Below are 20828 nucleotides of genomic sequence, written 5' to 3'. Positions count from 1 at the left end.
CAAAATGGCAAATGACACAAGGATACAATTGACTGCAAGAGCTAGAGCCCCCAGCATCATTTGCACTAACCCCTCTGCCTCTTTCCTCCCCAAAGGCTAGGAGAAAGATGCACACAGCCCCCACCACCTCTTGCTCAAAGAGACATCTTCTGAGGGACATCATATGATGGCACAAAGCATCTCCTCTGATCCAGGCACGGGATATTTGACCACTGCTGTTGCTGCTTCTGCTGCTGCTGAGAGAGCCACCATATTGATCCTGGCAGCTGCCTGCCTGAATCTTGATTCTCCACAATAAAATAGTCATTTGATCTAGGCAACCAGCTTCAAGGGCACCTCAAAGTCAAGGAGAAGCTCCTGCCATGCAGCAGCCATGGAGCACAGAGTCCCATAACCCTTTGGTCCATCTTCCTCCTCCTGCTGCTGCTGCTGCTGATGATGATGATGTAAAGCTCCCCTACCTGATCTCCCTGAAGCTGCCACTGCCATTACCACATCATGGTTCTCCCTAGGAGGGGTGTAGGGATTGCTTGGGCAGGATCATTGGCCAGGTTTGTTTTGTGTTGCAGGGTAATGGGGCCACCAAGTGAGAGAAAGGAGGGCCACACCTTCCCAGTTGCCTCCTATCTTTTTCCATTAAGGGTTGCAGATATATACCCCTAGCACACTCAAGGTGTGAGTTATTGTATCTGCCATTACCCTGGCATGCAAGAGAGGAGAAAGAAGCATCTGAAGAAGTGAAGTCAGGTCTTTGATAGTGTGTGGCATCACAACTAGACCTGTTGCTGCAGCTGTTGCTGGAGTGCAAGAGATCATACCAGGAAGCAAGAAGCAGCCAAGAAGCAAGAAGCTTCCTTCCCTGAGAAAACAGGTCCAAGTTTGAACAGCCAAGTAAACACAGCAGAACTGGAGGCAGCCCAACCTTTCAGCAAGCAAATACCAACCGCACAGATAGGAGGGATCAGAGCAACACACACCCCACACCTTCCACTGGCTGAGCAGCCCTAATGCTGGTAAACACAGAGACGGAATGGTTAGCAGGGCAGAAGGAAGCTGGATTGGGGGGGGGGTTGGCTTGTTTAATTTGGATCTGTGTTAAAATGAACTTATGCTGAGAGGAGATGCTTCCTAGGGGGAGGAGGTGAGATTGGCAGGGTTTGTCACTGTTGTTTCCCAAGCATGCTACTTATGAACCATAAGAGCATCATTCATCATCCAGGCAATTAGGTTCCATGCCTGTGAAAGTTCATGTGATGCTAAATGTGTTAGTCTTTGGGGGTTTCAGGAGTTTCCATCACAGCAAATTAATGTGGGAATAAATCAAAATACTGCAAGAAAAATGTGGCCAATAGATTCGCCCGCACACCTCCATGTGTTCTAGCATTCTCCTTCTAACTAGCCAGATGCACCACCCCCACCCCAATGCCCCAGCAGCCCACAGATAAGGAAGGCATATGGCTTGATCCAATTGCGGGGCTATTATTACATTCTGAGGTTCTCTTGCTTCCTCCTCTACAACCTTCTCCAGTGCTGCCAGCCTCCACCCCCATTCCCAGTCACCACCCACTTTATATTTGCTATGAATGTTTCAAGGTTGCATCAAGGACAATGATGAGGACTCCTCCCTAGGTTCGGGGTCCATCAGTTTCACTGGCAAAGTGACGGAAAAGCAGGAAAGGGAGCTGACAGCATGGTGTCGAGGCCCTGCAAACAGAACAGATTTAATAGTTCTCCTCTAGTTAAATCCTAAATTATAGCTTCCAAATGCCTGAGCAGGGGAAGCAGTAAACATCTCAGACGTGAAAACAGGAGGTTCTGTCTCTCACAGTTGGTTTCCTGCTTCTTATGCTCCTCTGGCAAGCGTTCCAAAATCTCATCCTCCAAACAACCGCTAGCTGTAATTAAACGCTCCTGTTTTGTTGGCAGATGATTTTTTTCCCCCTCTGCTTCTCAACGTGAGCACCAAGAGCAGAAGCAGAATGAAGACCACAAAGCGTTGCCTCTTCAAAGATGCATCTCCTCTACTTAAAGGCATCCTGGGCACATTCATCAGATGAGCTTCTTGCCTTGGCATAGCCAGAAATGCAGCAGAAGCAGAAGCAGGAGAGGGGAAACCACGTTGGCTTGACAGCAGGGTGGAATGAAGGGAAAAGGAAATAAGCATCAGAATATAAGAAGAGCCTGTCTGCTAGATCAGACTAATGGCCCATTTAGTCCAGCACCCTGTTCTCACAGTTGCCAACCAGATGCCCCTATGAGAAACCCTCAAGCACAAAAGCCCTCTCCCCTCCGGCAGTTTCCAGGTATGCAGAAGCATTGCTGCCTCCAACTGTGGAGGCAGAGCATAGCCACAATGACTAGTAGCCATAGATAGCCCTCTCCTCCATGAACTTGTCTAATCCAAAAGGCTTTTTGAGGACCACTGGATGACTGTTACCCAGGAATGGCACACAACTGGCACCTCACAAAGGCGGAATAGACCAGCTCTGCCACAAATAAGGGTGATTTGTTTCAGCCAGCACCATATTTTCCAGACAGTTGCAGCAAGGTGCTAGCCGAGATAAAGGTAAAGGGACCCCTGACCATTAGGTCCAGTCGCAGATGACTCTGGGGTTGCGGCGCTCATCTCGCTTTATTGGCCGAGGGAGCTGGCGTACAGCTTCCAGGTCATGTGGCCAGCATGACTAAGCCACTTCTGACGAACCAGAGCTGCACATGGAAACGCTGTTTACCTTCCCGCCGGAGCGGTACCTATTTATCTACTTGCACTGGCATGCTTTCGAACTGCTAGGCTGGCAGGAGCAGGGACTGAGCAACGGGAGCTCACCCCGTCATGGGTATTCGAACCGCCGACCTTCTGATCAGCAAGCCCTAGGCTCTGTGGTTTAACCCACAGCGCCACCTGCGATAGCAACTTGCAAATCTCAGCAGGATCCCAGGAGCTATCTAAGGTACTGAAGCTCTCTGGGCATCTTGACCTCCTGCCAGAGGACCACCTGACTTACCCTGCAAGCCTTCAGCTCCCGTAGAACAGGAGACCTGGGTATTCTGTGTAACTACAACAACACCATGAGCTGCACTGCAGCCTCCCCCAACCTAGCCCCCTTCCAGATCGCTATGCTGGGTGGGGCTGATGTGTGGAGTTCAGATGCAACAGCATCTGGAGCCATCAGGTTGCAGGGGCCTGCTGCGCTGGCTGCATATACAGTGGTACCTCGGTTTATGAACACAATTGGTTCCGGAAGTCTGTTCATAAACTGAAGTGTTCATAAACTGAAGCGAACTTTCCCATTGAAAGTAATGGAAAGTGGATTAATCCGTTCCAGATGGTCCGCGGAGTACTTAAACTGAAGCGTTCATAAACTGAAGCATGGGTGTAATTGGTTCCGGAAGTCTGTTCATAAACTGAAGCGTTCATAAACTGAAGCAAACTTTCCCATTGAAAGTAATGGAAAATGAACTAATCCATTCCAGATGGGTCCGCGGCGTTCATAAACCGAGGTGTTCATAAACCGAGGTTCCACTGTATATATATAGAGAGAAGGCAATTTCACTTGCAGACCTCTGTGTAACAAGCAGCTAGCAAGTCTAAATCAACACCAATATCATTCTTGTTTTGCTGATGTTTCTGTGGGTGCCTAGGATCTCGTCAGATTGCATTATGTGGTCTGGAGTTCCTCCCTTCAAATCTGATGCCAACCCAGCCCTTTGCAACCTCTGTCTTCACTAACCTTCCAAGGGTCAGAAGGAAAAACCTGCAACAGGCTGGGACAGAAAGGAGGGCAGGTGAGCATCCAAAAGCCCTGGCCTTGCATAGAAGAAGCCCGTGAGAGAGCACTGGATAGGAAGGACTTTGATCCTGGCTTGTGCTGATGAGGGAGAGGGGATGCTTTCTAGCCTTAATGCTGCACAACAAAGACTGGCCACCGACCCCTTTGCAATAAGATGAAGGGCTAGGATGGAAGGGAGACAGACTGACTGCAGCCATGGAGAAACTGGCTCACCCCCAGTATTAATGAAGAGAAGCCGAGGAGCTGCTTGTTATGTTCCTGTCCTCTTCCCCCGCATTGCAAGGACTCCCAGAACTGAAATGCAGCCAGGAGGAAGAGGGGGGAGAGGGGAGGATCAGTCTGGAGCTCCTTTGCACTCCAAACAAGCCAGCATCTTTAAAATAGACGGTTAACACCCCCAGCCCTGGGCACTTTCAGCCCCTCCAGGCTTCTTTTTTCTTGCACATTCAGGATGATTTGTGATTCATGATTCATGTGCAAATAAAGTCATTTTTCTCCAGAGGATAATATTCTTTTGAACTACATGCCTATGATATGAAACTTGACAACTGGACAACGTAAATGGATTTTCTGTGCCCTTACTATGGCCAAAAGACTGATACTGCTGCACTGGAAAGATAAATGTACAGCTCCATTTAATGAATGGAATGAATACATAACTACACTTGCCATGTATGAGTGGATTGCTTATAGACGTACACTTTGCATGAACAAGTATAGTGGAACTGGGAGCCCATTTATACTAAATATAGTAGGTTAAAGATAAATGTGTGTGTGTTTGGATAATAATAATAATATCTATATATCAGATAAGTATACATGGAACTGCAATTGTTAATTCTTATAGTGCTTTAGTATACCTTTCCTTTCCTTCCTTTCTTTCTTTTCATGTTCTCACTTTTTTATTCTGTGTTGTTTAAGCGTTGTTATTTTTTTTTTTTAAAAAATGATTTGTTCCCTTGATGCTATAAGGGCAGTCATTTGCCTGCAAACATCTTGGGGTGATCAGTCTATATCCTGCAACTTCCTCCTAAAATCCTGCAACTGTTCAGCAGGGGAGGAGTTCCACTTCTGTTGCCATACAGCCCCTCCACACAGCAATAGCCTTTTGGCATAATCAGGGAAGCGTCACAGAACAAGCTAAAGCAGAATAAAATCACCACCAATGCACTCTTATTGTGTCGAGAACATGTTTGGTGCAGTGGTTAGAATCTCAGACTAGGACATGGGAGGCCAGGGTTCGAATCTCAAATCCCCACTCAGCCGTGAAACACCCAGTGAGTGTCACCCAGTGACTTTGATGGCCAGTTAGTCCCTCTCAACCTATCCTACCTCACAGGGCTGTTGTGAGCAGGGGAACTATGTACCTTGGAGCACCTTGGAGAAAAAGCAGGGAACAAATGCAATATATGAATAAATACCATAAATAAATAAATGAAATTGTGTCAATAAAATACTAAACTTGGGGGCAAGGGCTAAACCCACAGGACCGTTTCCACACAAACAGGTCTGTGGCAACAGAAATTCAAAGCAACGATAAAACCAATGAAACTTTGAAAACAAATATTGGGAATTAAATCATATGTCTGGGTAGGCTTGCCAAAACAGAGGAGGTTTCAGTTGAGTGGAGCCTCTATCAGTTGCCCTGCCTGCCTGTGCCTGTATGAATGGAGCCTTCCCTCCCTCAGCCCAGCCTCCCGACAGGATCCAAACCAGCCACTAGCTGCCACTCAGCTGCTTCTGAATTTGGGTGAGGGATTCCTCTTTATACAAAACTGTCTATTCAGGTTATAAAAATTGGCTTTTTTCCTGCAGTTAAGTGCCACACTTTTCATTTTTTTACTTCCAGCTGTCTAGATAGCATTCCACTTTCTTCATTTCTCTGGTATTTAATGGGGATTTTTGAGGGCAAGGCGCCCTTAGCAGACATCGGAGCAATATACCAGAAGAGAGCGAGAGAAAGAGAGCGAGAGAGGGAGAGTGCTCCAGGAAAGGCAGGAACAAAAAGACAAACTAGGCCCTTAATGCAGGCAGTGTTTCTGATTCATGAAATGGAGAAAATTGCATTTGATTGTATCTGTAACAGAGAATCATAACTTTGGATTAGGTATGGATTGATGGGGTTGCTAATAGCCAATTCATTACAGGCAGGGAGGTTCACCCCTGTCATCCCCCCCCCTAAAAAAAACTCCTTATGATCACTTGCTTGAATTTTTAAATATCTTAATTTCCCAGCTCCAAGACCATTTCCTCAAGGCTAGCTGCCCCAAAAGTGGCCTAACAGCTATGTTCGCGCTCCACCGGGGGGGGGGGATGGGATAGCAGACACTTTTCTCTGGATCTCAGGGGCTCGCCAGCCTGAGTTGCCAACAGTGCCGGATTTATGTATAAGCTAAACAAGCTATAGCTTAGGACCCCACTCTCTTGGGGGGGGCCTCCCCCAAAAAAACTAAAGAAAAAAACTGGATATACATTTCCAAAATATAAGATTAAAAAACAAATAAAATAAAACCTATGTACAGCAACAGTGTTTTGTGTTGTGTAGGCTCCTATGACGTTTGTTATGTGCAAATGGCTTTAGATACCTATTAGGTCCGTAAATTACCATATAGCATATATTCAACACAAAAAACAGTGACAATTTGTTGTTGACAAAGGACCCCATTACTTTCAGTAGCTTAGGGCCTCATCAAACCTAAATCTGGCCCTGGTTGTCAACCTCATCACCATGAGGGGGGAAACTGGGGCCAGGTTATGTAAACTTATTTTCCTGCATCTTGATGGGGTGGCCATATCTCTTGAGAGTTCTCTCTCTCTCTCTCTCTCTCTCTCTCTCTCTCTCTCTCTCTCTCTCTCTCTGTGTGTGTGTGTGTGTGTGTGTGTGTGTTGGAAGGAGGGGTTATCAAGGTCCCCATGGCATTGCCTCTCTCCTTGCTTTCCTCTCCTTGCTTTCCTCACCCTGTGGTCCTCTTCCCCCCCCCCCTTCTGCTCCACCCATTTGGATTAACCCTGAGGCAAGGCAGAGCTGAACAAGAGCAGAGCAGAGCGGCCCAGAACCAAACAGATGGGTGCCCCTGCTCTCTTCTCCAGAGTCTGAGAATGGGCAAGAGACTCCTCCTCCTCAGGGCCAGACCAAGACATTTTGCTGCCTGAGGCAAACCAGAGAATGGTACATCCCCTGGGAACTGTAGTTTGTTATGGGTGCTGGGTTCAAGCACAGATAAGGAATATCAGGCTCAGGGATGAAATGCAGCCGTCTTGGCCTGCATCTCCCCAACCCCATTTTTCTTTCTCTGTCCACAGCATCCTTTTCTGCTTCCTGTGAAAGGCTGGTTGTTGGTGCTTTAATCTCAATGATGATGATTAGAATTTATATACCGCCCTATACCTGCAGAATTTGCTGTTCCTCAGATGGTGTTGCTGTTGTTTTATTAACCTCCTTCCACACAAGTATCACAAGCTGATGTACAATAAAAACAGCAACAATGAAACAGTTGAAGCAGAGTATTTTAAAAAAAGAAAATGCAAACTAGAGACCCATTAAACAAGCTGAGAAAGCTCCTTGGAGCAAAAATATCTCCCATTGATTCCACAAAGTGCAGATAGCAGGTGCCTGTTTTATTTTGTCTCAACAAGGATGCTATTCCACAGACCAACAATGGCCGTGCTGAAGGCCCTGTTCCCAGTGACTGTGAAGGGGGCTTCTGAGATCTTTGGAGCTTGCAAGAGATGCCCCAGGATCTTCTGCATTCCATTACTGAGACCACTGTGCATGTGCAGAGGGCAATCTGAAAATGGCAACTGTAACTGAGGAGCAGCACCTGCTACAGGGTCAAGGGATGGGAAAAGGCCAGAAGTCATAGCTGCCAAGTCTCCCGTTTTCCATGGGAAACCCCCAGATTTTAATCCGTTTCCCGCTGTTCTCCCGAATGGAAAAAAATCCCAGAAATCGCCCAGATTTCCTACCTGCCAGAAGCTCCATTTTGGGTGCTGGTGCTGCCTGATTTCTGGTGCCCAGACATGGGTAGCGTGGCACCGGAAGTTGCTTCTACGCATGTCCGGACATGCGTAGAAGCGACTTCCGGTGCCGCTCCGCCCATGCCTGAGCATGAAAATCAGGCAGACATGCGTAGAAGCGACTTCCGGTGCCGCACCGCTGCTGATCCCGCATTTTTCAGCGGGAGACTTGCCAGCTATGCCAGAAGGATGATGTTCATTTGGAGGTTGCTAGCCTTTTTGGTGACCCTCCATGCTCTGCCCCCACTTTTGGGTTACCTTCTTCTAAACAGCTCCGCCCTGCCCCCATCATTTGGCTGCCAGAGAATGGGAGCAATAATCATGGTGGAGAGCTGTTTTAATTAACCTGTCTAGAATGAATAAAGGAATCACAGAATGGCTGGCTGAGATTAACTGAAAATCAAATGATAAATGAGATATTGGAAGGAGAAGGTGGGGGGAGTATCTCATTTTCACTGAACTTGGATTAGTAAATCTCCAAATAATATAATTACCACAATTTATTATGGTCTGTGTGAGTTAATGAAAAGCACCTTGAAGTGGGAGGGGCTTCCACGATGCTTTTACCTGCCAGGAAACTTTCCTAGATTAGGGTATTTGTGGACACTGTAAAGTGCAAGCCTGGGTTTATTGAAACATATCCATGCAAACATATCCATTGCAGGAAGCATGTGCTGCACACTTCAGGGTTGCACACCTGGACCCTATCCTGATCCTGCTGATGGACTCTCTCCATCATTGGAGGTTTTCAAACAGGTTGAATGAACATCTGTCAGGGATTCTTTAGCTGTGATTCCTTCATGGCAGGGGGTTGGACTAGATGGCCCTTGGTGGTCCCTTCAGGCTACATTTCTACAATCATCCCACAATATTATCGGTTTGTTTGTGAGCCTTAATGGCCATCGCCATTGTAGCTGACGCAGGAAAAGGATGCTCATTCAGTGCCAAGTAGCAAATGGAAACAGGTTTACGTCAATAGCCTGGAGATGTTTCCCTGCTCAGAATGGTGACCTTGAGGAGGGAGAGTGCATGTTTTAATGTACAATCATGTACCTTAAAAAAAATAATCAGCCAAAGTACAGGTTGCTGAAGGCTGGCGAAAAACACCTGAGAACTAAGGCTTGAAAATGGTCCCTGTGCAGTTTATTGCTGTTTGCTTGTTTGTTCGCTTGCTATCATTGCCTGCTTTTCACCCCAAGCTTCCAGGGTAAGTTGCAACAATTAAAACAGAATATTAGAAACAGTTTAAGAATAGGATTACAGAAATAAGGTGAGTTCTGAATATAAATGAGTAGAAAAACAAGGAATTGGTGGTGCTACTGCAATTGGACCTTTGGGCTGATGTCCAGGGCCCTGCAGGTCAGGCAGTGGGCAGGGCAAGCAACAAACACACACCTCCCCCCCCCCTCCAAAAGCAGAAGGTGATGGAGCAGCAGCAAACAGGCCCTGCTGCAGCACCTGGGTCAGTCATGAGCAAGGCAGATCCACAAGCGTGGATGCTGGCTGCAACACCCTTAATCTTTCTTTCTTTCTTTCTTTCTTTCTTTCTTTCTTTCTTTCTTTCTTTCTTTCTTTCTTTCTTTCTTTCTTTCTTTCTTTCTTTCTTTCTACATAGTCAAGGCCTGCAGGCATGGACATGGTTGCCGATGATCATGTTATTATTTTTACATTAAAAACATATTATCCTTTCCAACAGCAAAATGGTACTTATTATCCCCAAGTAAATGTGTCCAGCATCAGGGACAGCAGAAGCAAAGCACATCTTATTCCCATAGGCAGGATGGTGCAATTTCTATAAATGTGAGGCAACACATGCTCAGAGTACACTTAAAAATAATAATACTGTAATAATAATCATCACCATGGTTGGCAAACTGCTTTTTGCTGGCTCTGACATACCAGGAATGTAGACACATAGGATGGCAAGTAGGAGCAGTGGGGAAGATGAGAAATGTTAATTGTGTGCATCACAGCTGAAGTGGGGGCACCTGAAGGAATGCCCCATTAAGTCAGGCCACTAAGTCCAGGGGCTAAAATTGCAAAACTCCACCACACTAAAGAATAGAATGCAAGAGAAGGAAGCAGACTTGAAGCCTCCACACCATAGAGGTGTTCTTGAGGGGGGGGGCAAGAATTGCTGCTTTTGCTCTCCCAGTCCTGCCTGGGGGCTTCCCAGTAGAGACAATCTCACCCGCCACCGTGAGACCAGGATGCTAGACTAGATGGGCCATTGGATTCATTCATTCAGCAGGCTCTTCGTATGGTCTCATGTTCTAGCTCTCACTGGGAGTGATCAGTCCAGAAGCCCCCTTGGTTTTTGTGGCAATACTGAGAGGCTGAGAAGCATCTCTTGTGGCACAGCCGCCTTGAGCCTTCCGCATGTGAACCTTTTTAAAGGAACAACCCTGACTGATGGCTGACCCACCACCAACTTTGCAAGTCACTCGCTGCCTCTTCCCTGCCCACCGATTAACATCTGTTTGTGCTGAACACGGCATGTTTGTTTCCGCAAAGGCTGAGCAGTGCTTGGGAAATTGAGGTCACTCAACTCCTAATCAAAGATCATATGGTTAGCAGGGAACAATAAAGAATTTATATATCATAATCTATACAAGCACTTCTGAGCGGAGGACGAAACACAGTCAATTGTGCCCCCAGGCAAGGCAGCAGATTTGTAGGAAGCATGGAGACGATCTGAACATGGGGGCTTCAGTTCTGCACCCTGCAAAATCTCTTTTTTTTTTCCTTCTATCATGATTAATGGGAGGCTGTCAGAGGCCATTTTCCTGCAGTCGAATTATCATTTGCCTCCCTGTGTGACAACATTCTCATGGAAAGATTCAATTCCCACAATTAAGGTTGGTTTTGAGCTGTTGCAGAACAACCCCATCCCACCCAACCCAAAACTGGACTTTTTGCAGTAAGGAAAGTGATAGGGAGATACACTAGAAAGGCAGGGGGCAACAGCAGCTTGGCCCATCGGGGTCTCACCTCTCCAAAAACAAATCGGAATGAAATCAATGGCATTGTGTAACCTCCCTGCAAACAAATCAGGGAGAATGCTCAAATAGAAGATCATCTTGAAGCAGGGAGAGTGTCAGGCCAGTGCTAGGTGTAAATGACCAGCACTTTCTTCTTGGTGGGAAGAGAGGCCCAGATCCATACCCTTGCCTGAAGAGACTGGGGCAGGGAGCTGACACTTAGCAAGGTGGGCCAGCCAGATGTTCAGGCAGAAGTTCAGCCTCTTCTTCCTCTTCCTGCCTCTGGCTCCAAGCAGGTGCAGCCAGCAGGACTCTGGCCCTTTTGTCAACTGACCGGCAGCCTCCTTCTTCTTCTTCTTCTTCTTCTTCTTCTTCTTCTTCTTCTTCTTCTTCTTCTTCTTCTTCTTCTTCTTCTTCTTCTTCTTCTTCTTCTTCTTTTGCAGAGGGAGAACACCTGTGGGGTTTTGTTTGCTTGCTTGCTTGCTTGCTTGCTTGTTGCTGAAGCCCTGTTTGCAGAGGGAGTGTCTTTACTCAATATGGGTAGGGTGTCTAAGCAGCCAGTGTGAATCTGTCTCCTCCTTGAGCCCTTTGCCTAAATGACATTTGGCTGCTGAGCTAAAAGCAACTCTATTGAAAATCAATAAGCATAAAGTGCTTCAAAGCAGAGCAAAATCAAATATTACAATGTGGCTGAGTTCATCATCTGAAATTAACCTTCTATAAGTGCCAGGGTCAACACTGGAGGTGGATGGGTGGAAGTCAATGCATATTGTTACACACACACACACACACACACACACACACACACACACACCTTTTACTTTGGGGGTCATTATCAGCACATTATGTGTGAGGAGTCCAGCTTTTAGGCAGCAGCTCCTGTGCTTTGGAACTCCCTGTCATAGCTGCCAAGTTATCCCCTTTTTTAAGGGATTTTCCCTTATGCTGAATAGGCTTCCTCACGAGAAAAGGGAAAACTTGGCAGCTATGCTCCCTGTGGTTTGACATTAGGCAAGTACACCACTTAAAGATTTTGGTAATCAAGTGGCATATAGATCCCTTAAACAAACAAACAAACAAACAAACAAACAAACAAACAAACTGTTTTAGATCTCTGCTTAAAAAACTATTTTTTCCCAACAACCTTACCCAGACATATAATTTAGTGATGCGTGCTTGTTTTTTAAAAAAATCCTGATTTCTTCTGTGTGTGATTAGTAATTATTTTATGAGTTGCTTTGATTTTAGAGTTTGAGTTTGATTATAATATATATATATATATATATATATATATATATATATATATATATAAAACACCAAACCCTGGATAGACAGTTAGGAGACTGGGTGTACTGAACTCTGAGGCAGTTTTAAAAATTCTATGATCATTTTCTCAGGTCTCTACACAAACATTCCCAGTGGTAAACCTGACCAAACTCATCGCAAGGCAAGTTTTTCTTTTCAGGATGTCTCCTGGAAGGACATCAGTACAGTGGTACCTCTGGTTAAGAACTTAATTCATTCCGGAGGTCCGTTCTTAACCTGAAACTGTTCTTAACCTGAGGTACCACTTTAGCTAATGGGGCCTCCCGCTGCCACTGCGCCGCCAGAGCACGATTTCTGTTCTCAACCTGAAGCAAAGTTCTTAACCTGAGGTACTACTTCTGGGTTAGCAGAGTCTGTAACCTGAAGCATCTGTAACCCAAGGTACCACTGTGCCCTGCACACACACACCTTACTCAAGAGAAGCCTGGAGTGCTGGACGTGTTGAGGGGGGCCTCCTCCATCTTCCTGGGGACACACCCTGCCTCTGTCTGGCTGCCTTGCAGAGCTGGAAAGGCCGAGCAATTGACTAGGCAAGGCACTCAATTCTCAGCCCGCCAAGGAACAAGACAGGCTTTTGATCAATATTTCCCACAACAATCCACTTCCATGTGATAAATGTTCTTGTGGAGAAGAGGAAGAGATTAACTTTCTGGTGTGGATGGAAAGCCCAGCCTCAAGAAAGACGGCTCAATCTCACCAGGGCAGGTGGTGAAGGAGGAGGAAGCTCTCTGCAAAAGGGACCAGTGGGTTGCACCTGAAAAGCACATAGGATGGGTGTGGGGGTGCCGACATGAAAAAATTTCGGGGGCAGGTAAGACCCACCCTGCATAATCAATCACAAGATGCAGTACACACACCATCTGAATGACAATGCCCATCAACTGGGGGGCTGCCCCCTCAAATATTTTTTTTGGGGGGGTGAAGTGACCTTGGCCCCTCGGAGTTGGCTCCTATGGATAGGCGGGGGGGGGGAATCGGGCCCTTGCCACTTCCACACACACACACACACACTCATGAGGCTTTTCTCTGGCAGCTGCAAATGTAGCAGGCATCGAACTCACCAGGCAGGATTTAGTTCTGAGCCATGGGGAGGTGGATGGGGCTGTCAATCACTCCCAGGAGACTTCAAAACACACCCAAATTCAGAGGAGCTGAAACAGACTCCCGGTGCCTTCCTGCAGAGAAGAGGCACTTACAAGCATACTGCCCCCTCAACACACACATTAATCCTTTTGCAAATGACAAATTCAGCAGAGGTGATTCACCGCCAGGCTGAAGTGCTGAGAGGACCGATCATTGCTGGAACCCCTCTAAAATCTGAACTCCCTTCCCCCCCCTTGTCATCTGCAGAGGCTTGACCACAACTATGTCCTGCACCAAGTTCTGAGCAGGAGCACAGACACACAGTCAGAACCCCTCTGCGTTTCCATTCCAAGCCAAAGCGTGTCTAAAATCAAAGCTGTGTGTTGTGCCAGACTCAGGTGAGCAGCCTCAGAAAGGGCAATGCTCATTCTCTGAACTCAGCCTGACTCTTCCTCCCCCTGCTTCTTGTGACTTTTGAGTCACAAGCAATCAAAGCAGATGCTGTATTGGAGGCTGAAGAGACTCTTCCATGGTGAATCAATGGAAGAGACAGTTTTTGCTTAGGAAGCCCCAAAAGGGAATCCAGTCGTTGCTGCCGCCGCCATCTCACTGGGAATCTGATCCCCAAGTGAGTGATCTGCATTTTGTTCATTTCCAGCTGAGTGAATTGAGCCTCCCAGGTGTGATCCTCCTCCTGGAAACAGGCAGCCACTTCCAGTGAGCTAATTGATCAAATACCAGCATATTAAAAAGCACTGGGGGGCGAGAGAAACTGAAGGGAGGAGATTAAGCAGTAATGAGAAAGTCAGCTGCTTCCCATGTCCCCCTACTTTTTGTATAGCATCACTAATATTAAATAATATCAGCATAAAATAGGGTGGAGATTATTATGATCTGCATGCTCAGGCAACTCTCCCCCAACTCCCTCCTGCACTGCAATTAAGACCAGAGATATATTAACCCCTTCCCTGCCACACACTGAACTGAGGGAAGGCTCCCCAACTGTTTCCACAAGCAGGACTTGGAAGCGTTTCCAGTGTGACACAACTTCCTGGATGCTAGGAACACATGAAGAGGTAGTGATGGCCAACCAACTTGGATGGCCTTCAAAGACAGTTCAGCCAATTCTAGGGTTGCCAGACTCAATAGTGGACAGGACTTCTGTACCTTTAATTGCCCTGCTCTCTTTTGAGTCTGGAAACCTTAAAGAGAAACCAGAGAGACCCTTTGCTTGGAAATTAAACAAAGGGTCTGCTGGTTTCTCTTTAAGGTTTCCAGACTCAAAAGAGAGCAGGGCAATTAAAGGCACAGAAGTCCTGTCCACTATTGAGTCTGGCAACCCAAGTCAATTCATGGAGTATAAGGCTATTAATGACTACTACTGTAGCACCAATATAGAACCTCCAGTATCAGAGGCAGTTGCTGGGAATTCCAAGTGGGGAGAGTTGCTGTTGCATTCAGGTCCTGCTTGTGGGCTTCAATGTGGCAAACACAGGGCTCAACTGGATGGGGCTTTGGTTTCATCCAGAAGCCAGGGCTCCTTATCTTCTTATGTTCTTGCAGAAGCAGGTTCCTCACTACAGATGCATAGCTGCCGAGTTTTCCCTTTTCTCACGAGGAAGCCTATTCAGCATAAGGGAATTTCCCTTTAAAAAAGGGATAACTTGGCAGCTATGTACAGATGGCACCTGACCTTTATGATGAACTGTTGAAATCTAAACCCAGCTGAAAGCAGGCACCTGCCTTCCTTCATTGGCTAAATGCTGGGCATCGGATTTGCTGGTTCCAGAGCCAGGACACTCAGAACCAGCTTCCATGGGAAGAGGAACTGCTAGGAGCTCTTTGGATCAGTGTTTGGGGGAACCTACAACCTTCCCATCTTCCTCATATTCCAGAATTCTGCTAAAGTTTATTTTTTAATATCACTCACTGTATTGAAGTTTTTCCAGTTAAACTTGAAGGCCCCCGGTCTTTTTTGACTTTAAAATGTACAGAGACAGAGAGTAAATCTGGCTTGCTGCTTCAGACTGGTATTCATGGCAGAGCAAGCTCTTTGAGCTATGTCACAGAGTTTGACATCAATGTCAGAGATCTTCCCCTCTAGTGGCTTAGCAGCTGCTGACCCATCAAACCTTCATCTCTCTGTTGGCTGGCAATTTCTGCCATCAGATCAGCAGAATCAGGCGAGACCAGGCCTTTAGTGGCATAGTGAGTTTTAGGTGCCAGAGAGGGGCCTCTGCAACAGTCACCAAGAAAAGGGTTTTAGGCTACGATTGAGCTGAGGAAGAGATCTCTGGAGTGAGCCCTTTCAAATGCCTAGAGGGATTGTGAAGCAATCTGAGGAAGAGCAGCTATGTGGGTAAAAACATCAGCTAATGTGGCGAGGAGTTCATGGGCATCAGTGCCATCTTGATGGGGAAGGGCCATCATAGCTCAGCGGGCAAAGCACCTGCATGGAATGCCGAATGTCCCAGGTTCCATCTCTCTGGCATCTCCAGGTAGAGCTGGGGAAAGAAACCCTGGCAGTCAATGTATGTAGACAATACTGAGCTAGATGGACCAAGGATCTGACTCAGTATAAGGCAGCTTCCTATACCTCTATGGTCCAATGCCTCCCTCAGGCAACCCGCTCCAAGAAGAGCAGTTGTGTGTGTGTGTGTGTGTGTGTGAGCTTTCACACAGACACTGCTCCACTGGGGAAGGCTGGTACAGGGCTCCCAGGGATGACAGAGCCAAATTAACTGGTCCCTGGAACAGTTAAGTACCAAGGACAGGGAATGGCCATAGACTTGCCTTCCACCAGACACGAGCTCATGAATTGCAATGATTCAACAGGCTGGCTGTTTGGTGTGTGGCTCAGGGAGGCTGATATGGAGAATGGATCTCTCCCCTTGCACGTTTCTTCCTTGCAGGAACCCGGTATTTGATGCTGCAATTGGAATTTAAGAACCTGACAAAAGGATTAGGTATAATCATTTCAGCTGACAAACAGCAAGGAGCATTTGTGCTGCTCTTGAGTGGGAAGATGGAGGCAGCTCAGCTCCAAAGAGGGAGGCCAGCAATGAGGTGGCCGCAGGGCGGGGAGGATGGGGTGGGTTAGGCAGGGAAAGGGCCACAGTCTGTGTCAGAGGCTGTGCAACAGCCCAATCATGCAGTTGACCACTAGCCAGCCCCACCCACCTTTTGACTCACTGTGAAAGGGATCTTCCTCCCAGAGCTTCTTCATCTGGATGCAGAAAGTACAGTACCTTAGAAGGAAGGAATTACAACAGAGCCTGAATGAACAAGCTACTATATATTTCAGAAAGTGAATTGTCTGGCTGGCTGTCCATCGGTGTGCCAGGAAGGGTTCCCAAGATGGGGTGGTCGACTTCATCATCCTTGGGATGCCAGACCAGATGCCATTCTGAATCAAGGTGGCAGACCAAAACATGCCATTTTGGCAAGAGTTTGCCTGTTTTTTGACATACGTTTGGCCATCTCTTGAGATATTGTTGCCAAATTTGGCCTGAGGATTCCTGAGATGGGCTCAGAAGTTTTCAACACTGTTTGGGTGCTGAGGGCCATTTTGAATCAGGATAGTGAAATGGAATGGGACTTTGGTGGGACTTCTCCCATTTTTGGCATAGGTTCAGCCACTTCTTAAGATATGGTTGCCAAACTCAACATGAGAGTTCCCGAGGTGGGAGGAGCAATCCTCATCACTGTTTAGATGCTGGGCACCATTTTAAATCAGGATGGTAGACCAAAACATCAGTTTGGCATGACTTCCCACTTTTATTTACATAGATTTGGTATGTAAATGTAATGTAATGTAAATAGATCATCACTCAACTTGGTAGTTGGCTCCCAACATGCAGGTGGTAGTTTTTGTTGCCATTTGCATGTCAGACACCATTTTGAATCAATATTGTGGACAGAAATGTGACTTTGGTATGACTTCATCCATTTTTTTTGGCATAGATTTGACTGCAACTTGATATATTGCCACCAAATTTGGCACAAGGGTTCCTGAGATGGGGTAGGGGGTCTTTGTTGATGTTTGGACACCAGGCGCCTGTGTGAATCAAGATAATGAACCAAAACATGGTTTTAGCATGACCTCAACAAATTTTTGGCATGGCAGGTCCAAACTCACAAATTACACTGTCCGTTTTTAAAACAACAACAACAATCTGGGGATTCTAAAAAAATAAATCCTGGGCAGTGCAAGGCATACCCCACGCATGAATATATATTTAAAATATTTATAATTTCAGAGAAATGTACACAATAAACATATACTCAAAATGGGAAAAAAAGAAAAAGTACACTGCTAAAAACAGAAAGAAGCAATGAAACAGCCCAGAGGTAAAACTGGAAGGCAGCCAGCATTCCCCCGGCTGTTCATTAGAAGCCCAGGGAAACAGAATAGCTTTGAAGCTGCTGTCCAACGCTTGCCAGGCAAAACTTCTAGAGGGACAATGTTGCAAAGCCAGGGCACCACTACTACCACCACCAAAAGCCCCTGTCTCCACTCACTGCCACTCCTGTCCCGCTGAAGACACACAGAAAAGGGCCCCAGGAGACCAAGCAGGTTCCAATCTGGCCCTTCAGTATATCCAGGGCAGGTCAAAGCCATAAAAGACTAATGGGTCTAAACTTGCTTGCACCTGATGCCAGTGGACTGTTCCAAGATGCCAGAATTATTGTCAGTTGTTCCTGGGACTTCGGAGTTGAACTGGGCTGCCAAGTCCTCTTGACCTAGATCTACTAGAAGTCTTCCAGGAATTGAGACTCCAGAAGGCAAAATCTCTTTTTATTCAGATGCATGATGATGATGATGATGATGATGATGATGGAGGGGCTCTCGGAATGTGCCACCCTCTGCCTTCTTCCAGTTGGCTGGCTGCTTTCAGCCACTTGCCTGGTGGACACATCTGAGGGAAGACCCAGAACCCTGCTGTGAATTTGTTCCCAGAATCCTGCAAAAAGTGGGTATAATTGCTGCCCGCATATTGAGGTCTATCTCCTCTGGGTTGCTAGCACTTAGTCACCAGGCAACACATCATCCCTCTAATTCAGCACTGCTGCCCTCTGGAATCACAGGCCCAGCATGACGGCCGCCAGTGGGCAGGAAATGCTCCTCTGCAGCCAATGAGTGACAACAATACATCAAGGGTGACAGGCTCCAGCTCCCAGCCAGCCTCCCAGCTCCCCACCGGGACCAGGGAATGTTTGCAATGATTGAATCCAGCAGCCGCTCTAGCAGGCTCATCCATCTTGAAGCCTGGCCTGCGCTGCGGAGAGGGCTAATGGGGGATGTTTTCTAATGAAGCTGCCAAAATAGCGTGAGAGAGAAAGAGAGAGTCTGGCTTCCTTTGAGAGCCTGATGTCTTATTCAGGATCCAGAAGCTCCTGAGATCTTGAAAATCTGTTGCGGCCTGCCTTGGCCTGCCTTGCACATGATGCTGTCACATCAACAACCACTGTCTGAGCACTCTCAAGCCTGTCGTGGAAGCCATCACCCCTTCTGTGGGATGGCCAACTGCAGCCTGATCCTCACAAAGGATATTTCAACCAGGACCAATTCCCACACCATACAGCTTTGCCCCAGGTGTTCCAACACTCTCGTTCTCCCTACACTGCATTCCTCCTGCTAACCACGATCTGTGCATGGACTGTGAGGCATGCATGCAGAAGCATAGAACCGTAGAATCAGAGATGGAAAAGATGCCAAGGATCATCCAATCCAACCCCCTGCAATGCAGGAATCACAGCTAAAGAATCCCTGATAGGTGGTCATCCAACATCTGATTAAGAAACCTCCAGTGAAGGAGAGTCCACTGCCTTCTGAGGGAGTCCATTCCACTGCTTTCACCATCAAGAAGTTCTTCCTAAGGTTCAGAGAAGAAGAAGAAGAAGAAGAAGAAGAAGAAGAAGAAGAAGAAGAAGAAGAAGAAGAAGAAGAAGAAGAAGAAGAAGAAGAAGAGTAGTAGTAGTTTGGATTTGATATCCCGCTTTATCACTACCCGAAGGAGTCTCAAAGCGGCTAACAATCTCCTTTTCCCTCCTCCCCCACAACAAACACTCTGTGAGGTGGGTGGGGCTGAGAGACTTCAAAGAAGTGTGACTAGCCCAAGGTCACCCAGCAGCTGCATGTGGAGGAGCGGAGACGTGAACCCGGTTCCCCAGATTACGAGTCTACCGCTCTTAACCACTACACCACACTGGCTCTGGTTGGCCATTGTGAGAACAGGATGCTGGACTAGATGCATAACTGTCAAGTTTTCCCTTTTCTCGCGAGGAAGCCTATTCAGCATAAGGGAATTTCCCTTTTAAAAAGGGAGAACTTGACAGCTATGACTAGATGAGCCATTGGTCTGGTCCAGCACTGCAGGGTTCTTTTGATATTCTTAGAGAACCCAGAGAAACAAGAGGGAAAGTCAACAAACAATGTGGTTGCAGGAGCTGACCTGTAGTAGGTTGAGACACAGCTCACCCATCATGAGGTTCAGGGCCAGGGAACATCCAAACGTGACATCCTAGGCCTGAATGCACAGGCCACCGCCACCCTCTCTCCCAAGCACATCCCTCAACTAGCCAGGCCACCTCCTCCTTGAGTGCTTCTGCCTGGCTAGGATGTGTCTGGTGGAGAGATGTGGAAACCTCTGGTGGAACTGACTGACACAACACCGGAGGCAAATAAGCCTTACAAGGGATGTCCTGCCACATCTGGAAACTTTACAGGAAATAATAGCAAATGGCTGTGAGTTCAGAACTTCAGGACAACAGCAGATTTAATTCTCTGTGATCAAATATGTTGGTGAGAAGAATCATTGTTGCTCTCAGGTCCTGCCTGTGGGCTTCCCAGAAGAGGCATCTGCTTGGCCTCTGTGATAACTAGATGGGACTTTGACCTGATCCAGCACTGGAAGACTCTTCTTGTGTTATTGTGTTCATGACAATGGCTGCCTGTATATACTGCATTGCTTATTTGTTAGACTCTACAATTCTATGATGCTATTATTCTGGTCAGTTTGTGACTAAGACCAAACTTCCCCTGGTTTCTTGCCCACTGCACCATCCCTTCCCAGTCCAGTTCACATTCATTTCTTCGAAAAGCCCCTTCTCCTGCCAGATTCTGTTTGGGAGGAGGCTGGAGGGCTGGGCAGTCATGCATGGGGAGCCCCATGGGTGGGCCATGCTTCATGAGTCCCACAGCAGGCAATGAGTGACAACAGCTATGGGGGACAGGCTATATCCAGAGACAGCCATCTGTGTCCTCACAACCCTGTCCCCCAGCAGAAAGAAGCTCAATCTAATTATGGCAGCTCCAATATGCCCCCCCTGCCTTTCTGCCCCCCTTCACTGGGAGTTTATCAGCCCCCCTCCCTGCCTTGCAGAGGGGTTGTTTGGCTTGGCTAAACCTGCGGGTGGAAATATTTAATAAACTCTGGGATATGAATCACTTGCAAGGGCCCCAGACATTAATTTCAGTCACAGTTGGCCACACTATATCACCCTATAAACACCTCTCTGGTTTCAATTAACATTTCTCTATCTCCTGTCTCACCGAATATTATATTTAACTAATTTAGGAGGATTGGTAAAGATAGTTTTCACACTTCACAGGAAAGCGTAATGAAAT

Source organism: Zootoca vivipara, chromosome 14, assembly GCF_963506605.1.
Source record: "Zootoca vivipara chromosome 14, rZooViv1.1, whole genome shotgun sequence".
Lineage (NCBI taxonomy): Eukaryota > Metazoa > Chordata > Lepidosauria > Squamata > Lacertidae > Zootoca > Zootoca vivipara.
This window is presented reverse-complemented; position numbering follows the sequence as displayed.